A 16,006-nucleotide genomic window follows, 5' to 3' on the forward strand; every position below is an offset into this window, starting at 1 on the left:
GGAATGGGATGGGATGGGATAGGGGGGAGTATTTTCTGTGGAAGGAGGGAGGCAGATCTCACAGCCTCCCAGCACCTGTATTAAGAGGCGTGGCTGTGCCATGCCACTTCCTTGGTGTTGGGGTCATCTGTGTTTAGCTTCCTAAACAGGAAGTGGGGGGGTGGAGGGTGGGATGGGTGGGCAGAGTGAAGGGGGTGCGGGCTGTCACCGTGGAAAGAGGGTGATGAATTACAGCTAAGCTGGCACATTTATATTTACGGGATGATTTGGGGCTCTTTCCGCTGGCAGGGAGGGGCTCTCACCCACCCAATCACTCATTGGCAATGGATGGGTGTGTGTGTGTGTGTGTGTGTGTGTGTGTGTGTGTGTGTGTGTGGGTGGGTGTGTGTATCTGTGTGTCCTGTACACTCCTGTGCTTGTGTGGGTACGCATATGCTTGTACATGTACATCTTGTGCGAATTAATGTGTGTCTGTACATATGTGTGTGCCCTGTGAAAAAAGACCCCCCCATCTCGATGAAGTGTGTGTCAAAGGAGAGATGTGCCAAGTAAGTGTGTGTGTGTGTGTGTGTGTGTGTGTGTGTCAGAGAGCGAGAGAGCAGGTGGACGTTATAAAAACTGTGGATCTAATATTTTTTATTCTCTGTAACCTTGTGTGTTCATAGCCTGTCCTGTATAATCACTAACAGTTGTACAGATACAGAAGCCCTTTTCTTTTATTTACAGCCGACTCAGATCTCCTCCTCCAAAAACACACTCCGCCATGTTGCACATCTTTCTCATCGTATAGTCCGTCCTATCATTTCACCAAGCCGTTCTCACTCTCTTTTATTTTTTATTTTATAAATATATAAATAATGTATAGATCACTAAACTCTGTAAGATATTGTTTCTTAACATGTTTAGATATATCCACTATGATTACAGACCTGTGTTCTTCACAAAATGCTGCTTGAAAAGCATCGATTGACAGATTTTTGTATCTAGAATAACTATTGTAGATTGTTATAGCTACGTTTGTAATATGCATTCAAAAAAAAAATACACCCACAATTGTATTAAAAATTCAATATTAGTATTTTTGTATCATCTCGTTTTTTTTGTACCAAGACATAGATGCAATGCTGTTTTTTTTCTTCTAAATGTACTTAGCTCTAATACATGTGCTTTTAAATAAAAAGCTCATTATGAACACAACTTTGGTTCATCTTCAATGTCAGTTTTGTATCTTTATTATACAGTTTGTTGGCTTGATAGTTTTATTTTGTTCATGTTTGCTCCTGAAAATGATCCCTTGACCTTTTCCACACACAAAAAAATATTAAAACAGCAACATTTGTGGTGGAATGTAACTAAATACATTTACTCAAGTAATGTACCAAATTACACATTTGAAGAACTTAACCTCAGTACTTATAAATAGATTAATAGTGATATTAAAACAATGTATGATAGTAATGCATCATAAGTCAATTTAGCAAATAATACTTTTAAGTCTTTTTTCTTAAAGGGACAGTGTGTAGCATTTAGGGAGATCTATTATCAGAAATATAATTTATTATTCATAACTATGTTTTCTTTATCAGCTGAAATTAGCAATTGTTGTGTTTCCGTTAGCTTAGAGTGAGCCCTTCATATCTACATAGGGAACAGGTCCTCTTCACGGAGTGCGTCATATTTGCACCGCCATGTTTCTACGGTAGCCCAGAACAGACAAACCAAACACTGGATGTTGAGAGAAATTTTGACATTTTACATCACCTGAGGGCCACCGTAGTTTTAACGTGAGCTGCAGAGTGCAAAACCACTGCTGTCTGACTTCCGTCGCGTTTTCATTCAAGTTTCATTTCTTGTTCCATCTGCACAAATCTCTTATTTAAATAGAGCCTTTGTCCACTCAACTCAACAAAAACATATCCAGGCAGACAATGTCTGAGGCATGTGCTATATCATGACTCCTTTATCTATCAGCATTGATTATTTGTCTGGTGATTAATCAGGGTAACTGGAGGAAGATATTGCTAACATTATTAGCCATGCAGTAATAAACGTAACCTTTTTACAGTTACAGTACAACTGTATTGTATAATTACACCGGGTCTCCAATTAATGACACTTAATAATCTAGTCAATCTAAGCAGATCTGTAACATGACCAACAAGGTACTGATTACTTTAGTAGTTTTAATGCAAACGTGACATGAAGAAGACAAGAAAGACAAAAGGACAGAGTTCTTGCTATCATGTGACTCATGTTATCATTATTGTGGCATGTATGTTCCCTCCTCAAGTGTCCTGTAAAGTGCAGACTTTTATTGACAGTGACAGTACAGCTGGTCTGAGCACCAGGCCAGAGATTTACGGTGCCTGTGAACAGCTGGTAGGCCAGAGGGTCAGCCATGCGTGGCTGTAATAGTGGAGGGCCTGCTGCTGAGGCAGAGAGAGGCCCATGTTGTGGTCTTGCTTGGCAGCAGCGGAGCAGAGCGGAGCTGGCACGGCGCCGCCACAGCGAGGGCCGTAGCATTACACAGTACCGTAACTCTGTGAGTGTGCTGCTGGGTGTGTGTGTGTGTGTCCTCCATCATCACATACTGCACAGTACGTCCACTCTCATTTACTGCTTCACATCAAGCTGATGTTTCCTTCATCTGAAGTGTCCGAATGCCAGCCTAATTCCTATATGCTGGTGAACATTTTTAACACAAGGTGGATGGATTACGTCCTCCTCTGTGGGCTGAGACAGTCCTCCGCCCCTTGGTCTTATAAAAAGCCTTTCAAAACCCCTTTGGATAAACGTTTAAAAAATGCACAGTGGTCACGTTAAAAACAAGGCCGTTCTCCCTCAGAGTACATTCAGTTTTCACCACACACACCAAAGAATAATGCAAATTTGCAACATAGCTGAGCAACACAGTTAATTAAACAAGGTTTTTTGGATACACTTGCATGTAAATAAAGTGTCATTTGACAGCTGGTAAGCGTCAGCGGCAAGTTACCCCCGTTCTGCTCAACTGGACTTTGTTAGAGATTCCAGCGTAATTACTGTGGAAAAGCTTTTCTTTCTGAGAAGAAGCCTGACAGATTGATAACATATGTGTCCACATGACATGTAACGAATGACTGAACGAGCACGTGGGCGACTATCTTACTCGGAAAGCAAAAATATATGCGACAAGCAAGAATGCAGACATTTCAGTTTATCTTTAAAGAGAAACTAAACCCCAGAGTTTGGGATGAAGTCCCTCTACACTGGAAATTAGAAAAATGCTTCTATAACTTAAAAAAAATATCAAGATGGGCAGAACTGGGAGGCGGAGCTAAGACTTGCCAAGTGATTTCCTGTTACAAGTGTAGCATTACAGTCACAGCACAAGACTTTTCTCTCTTTTCTGTGGAATTAAAATCAAGCTGCCAGCACATAACACAATCTGGTGTATCTGTATTAATATGTGCTTTCCTGCGCTGTGACAACAGTCTGTGGATGAAGCATTATGTTGGTAAATTTTACTCCATTGGCGGCTGGCTAGTTAGCTAGCTAGCTTGATAATTGCGTCATGCTTTCATGCTACAGTTACAGAACATAAAAAAGCACAACATGAACTGCTGGCCTTGATCTACGCTACTTAACATTTAGCCATCCTTAACATATTTTACATTAGTGTTCATGATAGCCGTTACCATTTTAATTAGCTTGTGCTAATAGATAGTGCTAATGCTAATCGTTGGCATGCTGACTATTGTTATGATTATGGCTGGATAAGAGTCGAAAGTAGAGCTGTAAATGGACTATTGTGGTGACAATACAGTATAAACTTTTAAAAAATTTGTGAATTTGAGTTTACTATAATTCACAGGCTAATTTAAAGGGTAACGGCTACTTGTCAGTTATACTCCTCTCTCCACAGTCTTTTGGTTTTTATGGTAGGGGGTGGGTGAGGGGAGGCTGGTCGGTGGTAATAGCTTCCTCCATAAACGTCACCTGCCTCCAGGTCGGCCAGAAGCAAAATTTAATTGCAGTAGCCGGGTTTAAACCAATATAGGACAGTTGCTATGCTATGCAACTATGGCAAGGGCGGCGCATGTACACGTGTACACATGTGTTGTACCTGTGTTGCAAATGGGCTACAAACATTTTGTTGTGCAACCCTGTGTGGCAGAATGACAATAAATGATCTCTTAATCCTGGAATATTTATAACAGAATTCAAATACTTTGCACAAAACTGTCAAGATTTGGACCATCAACACTGCTGAATACCCATATAAATTGGTTTTCAGCTGGGAAAAGTTAATTTGGGGTTTTTAGTTACTCTTTAATTCAACCCAGTAGCTCAGAATCAGCATGTGTTAAAGTGGTTAGAGCTGGCGATCCCAAACAAGGCTGACTTAACAGATGTCTCTTCTTGCCGTGTAGCGGTCACAGTCAAAAAAAAAGAAGGCCCTGAGTGAAATGGCCCACTGGCACACATGATATATAAAGCATCACAGATTAAACAAGAGTGCTACTGTAGGTTTGGTGTGAATGTGGCGAAGTGAGTGTGTGTTAGAGTGAGAGAGAGAGAGAGAGAGATGGAGCTGGGTTGTGGTGAGGGTGGCACCTCCAGGAGAGCCGTCCAGAGGCCTGGAGCTCTGAGGGGCCTTTTCTCTGCAGCAGAGTCCAGAGAGCAGAGAGGCAGCAGGGGTCCGAGGAGAGAGAGAGAGAGAAGGGAGTCAAGGGAGAACAGTCTGGGCAGGGCCCTTCTGCACTTCCTTCACAGCAGTTAACTGTTTACAGTGTCTCTGTGTCTGTTTTGCAGGGCTTTAGCACACATGAGGTGTGTAGACATAATATGACCCGGCCGCAGGACACAAAAGGAAACCAGTGCGCAAGAAAGAGAGAAAAAGAGAAAGAATGATTTTGGCTTCAGGTTTTAGTGCCCGACGTTCCCAATGCTCATTGAAATGTTTTCCATCTTGACAAAAATGACATGAGATTGAGGGATGAATTTCCCTTCACTGCTGTTTCACAACAGATACATTTGGAAAACAGAGCAGCTTTTAAATAAATGAGAAGAAGATTGATTTTGTTAAGTATTTACCCAGTTTTTTTTCTACTGCCTTGTATCAATGATTAAAACAGGGACATGTGGGGCGTTGCTATCAGTCAATAAGCACATGTGTAGGCAGCAGGAGGATTAACACTTCGGATTAATGCCATGTTTTTATGATGGTGATCCGACATGAGAACACTATGTCTTTGTCAAAGCTAGGGGAGATATTTTGGAGCTTTTTGATATGAATCCAAATCCAGGTAGCGTAAAACAAAAAGGGAGTTTGACATCAATCTTGTGTTTATTGTCACAGACAGGAAGACTGGATTAACCTAATTCTCATGTTCCGAATTAAAAGGTTCATATTCTTGCGTGGAACAAATGATAAGTGTAATAATAGTAATAGCTGCAACGAGAAATATTAAGTGTTTGTAGCTGTTGGTCGATCCACACACTTTGATTCAATCTTAACGAATGGATGGATTGCCATGAAATTTGGGTCAGGCATTCATGGTGCCCAGGGGACGAACCTCAATGACTTTGTTGATCCTCTTTATCGTCTAGCGCCACCTGCAGGCCAAAGGTTTCACTTATTCAGTAAAATATCTCAACATCTTAAAACTTTGAACAGATATTCATGGTTCCCAGAGGACGTATCCAAATTATTTTGGTGATCCCCTGACTTTTCCCTTTAGTGCCACCATGAGGTTCATATATGTGGGGTTTTTTTTTTTGGGTACACAGATTCAGACCTTCGGGATCTTGTTTCTGAAATGTCACCACTGCATGAACATAAAAAACTAATTTCCCACTCCACACATAACAACACTGTCCCTGCTGCGTGACATAGTGTCTGTGCATGGGTGGTGAGCTGGATGGAAAAGAGGGAGAGGAGAGCGAAGGATAGAAAGTTAATACATTTCACAGATGTTGGATGCACGTGGGGGCAACAGGTGATTATGTCATCTTCACATAAATGGCTTCTGTGTCCACCTACTCTCTTGCTCTGTGCTTCTCTCGCATCCACATGCCTTGCAATGCCTCACTTACCAACGTCTCTATAATCACCAAACATCTCGGTTTGCATTTAAAGATGCTTTATATGAGATTGGGAGCATTTCTATTGCCTCTTAACAGATCTCAAAATGGCGACAGCTGACCAGATGTCACCGTACGTTAGGTGTCCCGATTCCTTTTTTTAAACACACTCACATGCCTGAACATGCACTAAAAGCATGCACGGCCGGCTCGGCCACGTCAACAAAGCAAAGAAGCTCAGATAACATCACACACAGAGGGAGAGAGACTTCATCCTCAGCTCAGGTAGATAACACTCCTCTATATCTTCACATAGACAACAGTTGTTTGCTGCTATATTAACGCTCTGAATCCCGCTCTTTGCACCTTTAAGGATTCAGCTTTATTCACGAACCTAAATGCTCGTCTTTTCATATGGACAACATAAAACCTACTTTACGTTTTTGACCTCTTCTGTGACTCCCATCAGTCCCCTCATGGCCCGTATGGAGGAGTACAGGTCAAGTGCAGGGATTTGGTTGCTCTGAACTTTTTCTTTTTTTTTTTTACTAGAAATCACTTTTACAGATGCAAAGAAAGTTTTTATTGGTGGTTATTTCCATTTGTGTTGTTGTACTGACACAGAGATCGTTGTAAAAAACATCATGGTTACAGAAACATCAAGGGGAAAAACAGACTGACATCTTGACCTTTTGGAATGCACACACTTACACACTCATCATCTCCACTGATGCATTCAGGCAGGTTAAGTGAATGCAGAGTGAAGATTTCTGCTTTTGTGTCTCGTTCCTTTAGAGCAGATGATGGCCGAGACTCTGGAGAGACGGAGAAGAAAGGCGGACGGAGGATGGAGGGAGAGCAGTGACGGGTGAGAAGGAAATGGGGTTAGACGACTGCAACACATGGGCCTCTCTGATCCGCTAAGAGAACAAAGTGGAGTTAGGCAAAGCATCTCTCTCTTTTCTCTCCCTTCTTCTCTCTTCAACGTTGCCAAAAGGAATTCTGTCATACAGCCAAAGTTGCTTAAACCCCCGTGGATCACCTGCTCACGCAACACAAACCCTCAAACACATATTTCTCCCACATGCACACACACACACACAAAAACAAAACAAATTCTGCAGCAGTGCAGAGCCACTGAGAGTCAGACTCCAGCTCACTCCCTCCAGAGGCTGCTGCCTGATTTACTGGACATCCATGAGAGAGTGTGTGTGTGTGTGTGGATGTGTGTGTGTGTGGGTGTGTGTGTATCAGTTGTGTCATCCTGCAGCGAGCCAACTGTGAGCTCAGCACTCGGGGACCATGCATCTGCCTCGCTGACAACAAGCTGAATACCTGCTCCAGACGTTTGGCCCATCCATCGTAGCTCGTAAAGAGGTGGCGTTGGCTCTGAGGAATTTACTGGAATATGAGCGTATTCAGGTCGAACGTTGTAGTTTGACTATATAGAGTAAAGCACGAATTATAGATTGTGAAGCGCATGATTCAGTTCTGGTATCAGTTTTTGTCTTTCTCTGTGGGAGACAGTATGTAACAAAACTCTCAAAAGGCCCGTCCATCGTCAGTTAAAATCTTCTCCAAGTTTATGTATATGCATATAAAGCATATGTGCATATATGTTGTGTTTTCTGCATGTGTGTCTCCATTCTGGGCAAACTACAACACCTAAAATCTCAGTGGAGAATGTTAAAATATTTTTGTGGAGAATCTCCCCACATGTGATTCAAACTCTTAAGTGTAATTCGCATTGTTCTCAAAGGAGCTCCGGATGTGTTTTCATCAGTGGCGGGCCGTGCATTTTATACCTAATACACGTATTGGTATTAAACCGTTTGGTACGAGGCTTACGAACCGAACAATACGTTTGAATAATACTAGTGCATTTGGAAAATGCAGAAGCTTAAATTGTGGGAAATATAATGTTTTCGGTGGACTGCGCTCACGTAACAGACAACGGGATGTGTGACCTTTTGAACCCGGAACAATAACAAAAAAACGAAATAACCCCGCGATGACGGGATGCTTCGTCATTAACGGACAAGTCAGAATCAATGTAATTAACACAATGACAAGAACCAGTCACATAAAATGTCAAGCACGACAAATCAATCCAGCAACACTGCAGCGCTAGAGCGCGAGCCATTCATGTTATTCATAAAAACGACACGATAGACAAATGAACAGTTACTGCAGATGCTCTCCTTAAGACAAGCTGTGCTGGAAGCAGAGCAACAGAGGAAGACGGGAGCTGTGCAATGGGAACAAAAGTGACAATACATGTAGTGCATTTGTGAAAAATTCTGAAATAGCTATAACTTTGTGATTCTGTTTAGGCCAGCAGAGAAGGCTTAGCTGGCCCTGACGGCTCACCACTGCTTTTTATGCACATAAAACACAGTGACTCAGCGATTTGTCACAAATGACAGATAAAAGTAAAGTAAAAAAGGGAAAAAGTTGTTTGTGGACTAAATGAAATATAAAACTCTGTTGGATAGAGATGTTGGTAACCTTCTAGTTTTAGTTAATAAACAGGAAGCAGCTATGTTTGATATAAGATTTGAATGGTAGGTTAATGTAACTGTTCATGTTTATTTGGTTGGGGGACTTTGAGACAGTGTTTGTATTGCGAGTTGATTAGTGTCATTCTGAATGGTCAATGGGTTAGGCAGCTATTCCATTAGATGTTCTGGTTTAAATTGTTGCTCGGAGATGCAGGTGTTTTTCTTGCGGCCGCAGGAGGGCGGAGCGCCGGAGAGACGGTGACACCACCGGAAATAAATGTTTGCGGTCACGGTGCCGCCGAGTTCACGGGCCGACGCCACTTCAAGCACGGTCACAATCACGGATAACACCTGGGGGGTGTTTAGTAATAACGTTACTGTACCTAAGCATGGTTAAAAAATAAAAGTTGCATCTATCTTAACCTGCTCAAGGTCAACGTGATGACGGATTTACAACTGGTTATACTGGGACCAGAGGGGCCGACTGGACCAGGTTGGACCAGGACCAGGAGAAGGTGGTGGAGGACTTCGCTGTGCTGCTCAGCCGTTCAGACAGGTGAGTACACGCACACAACACACAACACACAACCTCTCCAAATACACAACGTCAGCGTCCACTGGGTTGCTTAGCAGAGCCGTGCGCGCAGAGCCGCATTTATAGTGTTTACATGTCCACGTTGTTTTATCCTACTGTTAATGTTAAAAGAAGTTTTAAGGCGCCGTTATGTCCACCGCTTGTTTATTTAGAGACATGTAGCTACCATTCTGCTGCTGAGGCAAATACAAAGGGGCCCATTAAAGTGTTTAGGTTGTCCAGTTTTAAAAGGTCTAAAGTCGCTTGTTTTTCTTAAATAGTTCGAGTTTTGTTTCTTTTCTGAGGCTACACTCCAGTTGTTTATTTATGGATTTAGATATTCAAATTAGGATTAAGTGGGTGGTGAGGGGGGGGGGGGGGGTAGTCTTGATAACCATCTCATGTACCCTGATGACTTAAGTCTCCTCATAGCTTTGACTTGCAGCACCTGGTCAGAGTCTGCTCAAGCTATGGTGTGACATTAAGTTTAACTCTTAGAAAGAATGTTATTATGTTTGATAAAGCCGAGGAGGATCAGAAGCTACATTCTCCTTATTTGACTTTATGGCAGACCGAGCGCTGAATGTGTGAACAGAGTGAGATATTTGGGTCACATCACCAGGAATCATCTCAGTGATGATGATGTGCAGCGCCAGTGTTGCTAAATATGCACATATTTCATTCAATGATGCATTCAGAATCTGGCTCCAGCACTAGTCATGTGTTTGTGAGTAATGTTCCCACCTTTCATGCTGTGTTGATGAATTTTTTTTACTCGGAGTACATTTTAACTGACCTACTTTTTACTTCATCTTAAGAACATTTTTCAGAAGCAACAGTACTGAGTACAATTTATTTAAAGTAACGGTACTTCTACTTGTGTTCAGTTTATTTATAGCAATGGTCCTTTAACTTGAGTACAATTTCTTTAAAGTAACATATTTTACTTGAGTGCAATATTGTAGTACTCCTTCCACCTCTGGTATTTGGTCACAAACCAGTAAGTATTAGATACATTCTGACCTGATGATGCTACTAAATGAAAAGCCACTTCATTTGTGAACTTTTAATGTGAACACAAACATGTGGTGTCAATCCTCCCAAAAAAAATACATCCTCAGTCCAGTAGCGAAGTCGTGCACCGACTGACTAGCTGGAAACTTGAGCAAAGGAAATGAAAAGAAAAGAAAGGAGCAGACGGAGAGAGGGGTGAGGAGTGACATACAGAAACAGATGAGTGATGCAGATGGGGGGGGGCGGCAGAGGCCTTCACGGCAGATTTCCCGCTCATCTCTGCTCGGTTCATGTTCACCCAGGAAGTTCATTCACACGCTCACATTGTGTATAAGTGTGTTGTTCCCCAATCTATGACCCACTCACAAAACTATCGCACCACAACTCACACATTGGAGTTACAGGAACTGAACCCCCACCACAAACGTTTCACTTCTGAAACCCCCCCCCCCCCCCCGATGTGTGAACCAAGCAGTGAAAGGAAGTGAGTCAAACACTGAGACAAAAAGAGGCAGAGACCACTTTCTCTAACACATCCACCCCCCTATAAAGGAACGGCGAGGTGTGGCACACGGCGCTCAAACGCAACCGCGGCCAGATGGCCGTCTGTTGTCTCTCTGCAGAGCAGCAGGATAATGCCCCCTTTGACAGAGAACAATAAGTGTCAGTGGATGTTTTACGGGCTCTCCGTAGAGAGACCGCGTCAATGATGTCTTTATTGGCCTCACATCACCGCTCTGACAACTTAACTGCCGACACGTTGACGCTTTGGGGGAAAACAATTATGCTGATGGCCATTTGAGGAGGCGTGCTCTCCTGATGCCGGCTTAGTCCTCCGCTGTGTTCAACTAAATAATATTTAAGATGCTGCATGGTTACTATAAACGAAGCAGACCATACTCTCCAAATACCACGCTTTGTTCAAGTGTTTCTTCTCTCCAAACAAACAGGATGTTGCTGATTGCTTTGTTTGTGCTGGAACGACAGTGCGTCTCCATCTCTCTCTGTCTGTATCGGTATTTTCACTACTCATGTCGTGCCATACCTGTCCACTAGGCGTCCTCAGTGAGCTCATCACCTGCCTGCACAGCTGTAGGCTGCAGTGATGTCTGCAGGTGAAACATCTTGAAGCCTACATTATTATACACTATTATTTGGGGAGTTTTCATATTGATGTAGACATTTAATACTGTTTATTCAGAGTACATTATGTAGAAAATGTCATAGTATAGAATGCTATGAAAATGACAAATAAATCCCAATGTTTAGGGAATGTGCCATTTACACGAAAAACAAACAGCCTTCTGGCCAACCAACGTATCCTCACGACTCTTTTACTGGAACGCCGACCCACGAGACACTTCCGTGAAAACTTGTACTAATATTTGACAATACAACGCTTCCCTGGAAGACGCACTCATTGTTTTGTTCCAGGGAAAAAAGCAAATCACCTCAGCTCCAGAGGTGACCGCATTCCACTGACCTCACATCTGCAGGACGTCTCGTTCTATCAGACGGAGCTGCAGGAGTCACACTCGATTGGATGTCGATGCCCTTTCGAGGCCTGCTGGTTTCTGTAAAGGGAGTGATACAGGTTTAAGAAGGAAAAGGAGGGATGACGTAGAGGGAAGGAAGGAAAAGGAAATATTAAGGAGGTAAGCTGTTGGCAGGTGTTGCGTCAGGTCTTCAAAGGATCTGAAGTTTCACGTTGTGGAACTTTCAACGTTATTCAAGCAGGAAAATGTGCAGATTTACGGGGTGCGTAACTCTCTCGATCTCCCCATCTCCCCCGATCTCCCCAAAGCACGGCACTTGGGGGGGGGGGTTACACAATATTCCCCTCCTCCCTTCATCACAACTCCTCTAACTCCTCCTGCCTCCCACTTCTCGTCATCCCGACACCTGGTTTCTAACTCAAACTGAGATTTAACAGAGGTACACGCCGCATAAACTTAACCCCCCCCCCCCCCTTGTTATGCTGTGTTGCTCATTCCCACGCAATCCTGACTGACCGAGGACTGCATGGGGATTCTCATTCTCATTATGTTAATTTAATTACTAAACTAACTCTTAAACAAAATAAGTTCTTCCACATATCCCAGCTGAGCATGAAGGAGGAGTAGAGCAAAGGTACATGGGTGATAAACAGCAGGACGCTGACCATGACCCTCCACAGGTCAGAGGTCAGGTGGCAGGAGATCATGTGTTAGAGTTCAGAGGCTAACAGGTAGCACGGAGCACTCTGGGATGAAAGGTAAAAAGGTTGTTTATGGCGGCTGCATCCTTCTATCTTACAGAGGAGATCTGTCCGTCTGGGCTCCCTGCTGTGACCAGGCTCCTCCTCTCTGGGCTCTGTCTACTGTCGGCTGTGCGTCTGTCTGCTTCTGTCCGTCTGTCTGCTTCTGTGCGTCTCTCGCTGTCCTCAAAGACCCACGGACGAACAGGAGGGCCGGGCAATAAGCGCCTCACATTTAGATATCGGTGTAATTTCATTTTGCCGTGAAAACAGCTCCTTCAAACAACTGGATTTATTCAAGTTTCTCACCAAAAACTACATTTTGCAAGATCACATTTGAACACATCATGATAATGTTATAATTCACCTTCGCCCAGATGCTCATTTTTACTGAACAGCGCCTGAATACACCATAATGTAACTGAATGGAACCTCGGTGCGTTCGCCGTTAGCGGTGCTGCTAAAGTGTTTGTTGTTCAACAATGTATTCGGCGAATAGAAAGTATTAATGCCGATCTCCTCGTCGCATATTTTTAGTAAAGTTGCAGTAAAACTTTATTTCACACTGTGATGGTTAAAACAAGCATACAAAACATATAAAAATAAGTAATCCGGGTTCACATGCATGATAATCATGGAGGGAATCTGTACGGATTAATGCAGTCATCTATTTACTAATCTACTTGTATTATTTTCGAGGGTCCCGGGGTTTATGCTGACACTGACAGGGGAAAGGTTCAGAGTGTGTGTCCAGCTTAGGGCTCCGGTCCAGCTGGGTAACGTCCTGTTTCTCTCTCTGCTGGCAGCAGCTGTGGTCACAAACCCCACAATCCCTCATTCACACACGAGCGCTCAGTTTCTACACCTGCGAGAACTGAGCCGGAGCTCCCGCGTCTGTCTGTTACCCAAAGAGGCCGACGCTGAGAGGTCCCAAAAATCAGGTAGAACCGAGGCCACGTTCCCAGTAGAGTGTGTGTGTGTTTGAATGTCTTTATATTTAACCATCAGAGAAGCATCATTTACACAGCATGACCAGGGGGTGTGAAATATATAGATATTATGATCTGCAGTGAGCCTCAGAGTGATTTATACACATCTCAGCTGTTTTGTTACAGCTGCTATAAAACAAGATCGCTACCAGATTGTCTGAGACGAATGCCTCTCCAGACAGTTGGACTGAACTTAACTCAAATTGTCATATAAATCTGTTGTGTGCAAAACGTCCTGCATGAAAGAACACGTGAGATTTTTTATTTTCCATCATTGTTACTTCCTGCCGGATGTGACTGAACATTCTGTCCCCACCACCCCCACACACAATTTGCAGTTACTTCATGGATCAAGGAAGCTGCTGCCCACATGTGTTGTTCAAGAGCAGTTCAAGAAAACCAAACATCATAATAAAACACATTAAATGAGAACACGCGTGCAAACTGAAATAAAAAAAACAACCAAGAAATGTAGTCACAAAGCCGCTCACTCTGTTGAGAACTACAACAGTTGGAAGGCTTACATCTGAAAAGCACCCTAACTGCCGGACCAAAACGCCACCAACGTGCCCCAGAGAGGAGAGCTGAGATGAAAGCTAAGCTAACCCAGCTAGGACCTCAGGCGACTCCACTACCCAGCATGCTCCTGGCTGTCCGATGCCCGATCACAGGAAAATAAGACGTTTGAAAGCAGCGGGAGGTCGGTGACTGTTGAGCCCACATCTTCACAGAGACCTGGATCCATCGTGGTCCAGGGTCAAGCTGCTCTTGATGGGCGGAGAGCAGGACAGAGAGCAGGACCACGGTGGGACCAGAGGAGGAGGACTCTGTGTTTACATCATGATGCTTGGTGCTCAAACATCAGTCAGTGTTGATGGACGATGTGTTGAGTTTTTAAAGATGTCAGCCGTAATATCTGATCAGAGGATTGTTTTTGTTGCTGCTGTTTACATTCCTTATGATACTAATTCAAAAAATGTACTCCTGTTTTTCTTTTGTTCGTCATGTGTTTGTTGTTACTAATTGGCTACAACTGAATTTCGTTGTGCATCTCTGTGTTGCGTAATGACAAATAATTGATCCTTGGAATCCGGTTTGCCTGCTCTACATGTCTATGGCGTGATGAACCTTGCTTTCCACACAGCAGATAGTGTTTTATAATTGACTCTTAATTTCTTCCTCGTGCCCGTCGACGACTGACACGTGAAACCACTCGATGCTGTGAGCATTCGTACACTAAGTGTTTCCTGTCTGATCGGCAGGTCGCCGCAGAGCAGCTGGAGAATGTGCGGCCAGAGACTGAGGTTTCCCTCTTAATTGGCTCTGGTAATCCTCCTGTTTATGGCCTTATTATAATAGCGGCGGCTGTCAGTGCACATTCCTCTGAGCAGTGTGAGCCTGTTGTGTGTCTCTTCTGCTCCGCTGGGATCGCTAGGTTTCCAAACGCAGCATCAGTGTAATTAGTCCTCGACGGTTCCTGTTGCACTGTTGCAGAAACACACACGCACACACACACACACAAGAGTTTCTTATCTTTCGCTCAGTAGGACACCAAATCGCTCGGGCTGAAGACAGAACCAGTCCCTGTATCCAGACCCCCATGAGTTCACCACCTCCACAGACCAATAGCTGCTCCATATAAGGAGGCATTTGCACTGAGATGCTCTGCAGAAACACAATGCAAGAAACTGGATATTTCAGCGTCAAACGTGTGTATTTTTCAGCTCATTTTTGCGCTTTCAGCATGTGAATTGTTTCTGTGATGGAGACCAGAATGTCATTTCCTCTGGGACCCGGAGCCTGAGAAAACCACGATTGTGTTCGACCTTGTTTCTAACTGTACGTTTTTCTTCCTCTCTTACTTCACTGCTCCCTCCTTTATTTGTTTTTTAAGAACACTCGCTCAGTGTTAAATTAAAGCCGACTCAAACAAGCTTCTCCCAACGCCAAAGCTGAAGTAAGGCGCCCTCTGGCTTAGTTAAAGGGAGGCGGAGGGAGAGTGGTTCTCCTGTGTCGAAGATATGTCCGCTGTTATTAATGATGAAGAGAAGATGAGTTCCTCTGAGAGATGGGGGGCGGGGGAGAGGGGGTTTCTGGTCGCCATCCAAAATACGCACAGATGTCAGCTATTTCCAATTTACTCAAAGCCACTCTAGGTTTGACCAGCATTGAGCAGTGTAATGAGAAGTTCAGGCCAAAGAGAGTGCATCCAAATGACGAACAAAAGAATACCCTGAGATGAACTTGGAGCTACAACAACAAGCAGTCGCCTCGCGTGAGAATCACATCGTAAGGCCGGTCAGAGTAAACGGAGAGTTGTTGTGTTTGGTCTGGAAGAGCCTCAGTGAAAACACACAAAAGCAATGCGTCCACGCAAACTTGCTTTCAGTTGTAGTTACTGTCTGAGAATCTTCCAGTCCGACGAAGGTCATTCGAACACGGCCTTCCAGCAAACGTCGTCATATCCGCCCCTTCAGTGTGCATAAAGGTTCATCATCACTCCGAGCAGCTCGGAGAAATTAAACCGAAACCAGGAGTTCAGTGCAGCAGACGAGGATTAGTTTTTTTGTAAGAGCAGAATTCCAGTTGCATGTTTTTATTTTCTGTACTTGATCTGAAACTAGAA

This window comes from Anarrhichthys ocellatus, unplaced genomic scaffold (genome assembly GCF_004355925.1).
Source record: "Anarrhichthys ocellatus isolate YVR2014 unplaced genomic scaffold, GSC_Weel_1.0 scaffold42, whole genome shotgun sequence".
Classification (NCBI taxonomy): Eukaryota; Metazoa; Chordata; class Actinopteri; order Perciformes; family Anarhichadidae; genus Anarrhichthys; species Anarrhichthys ocellatus.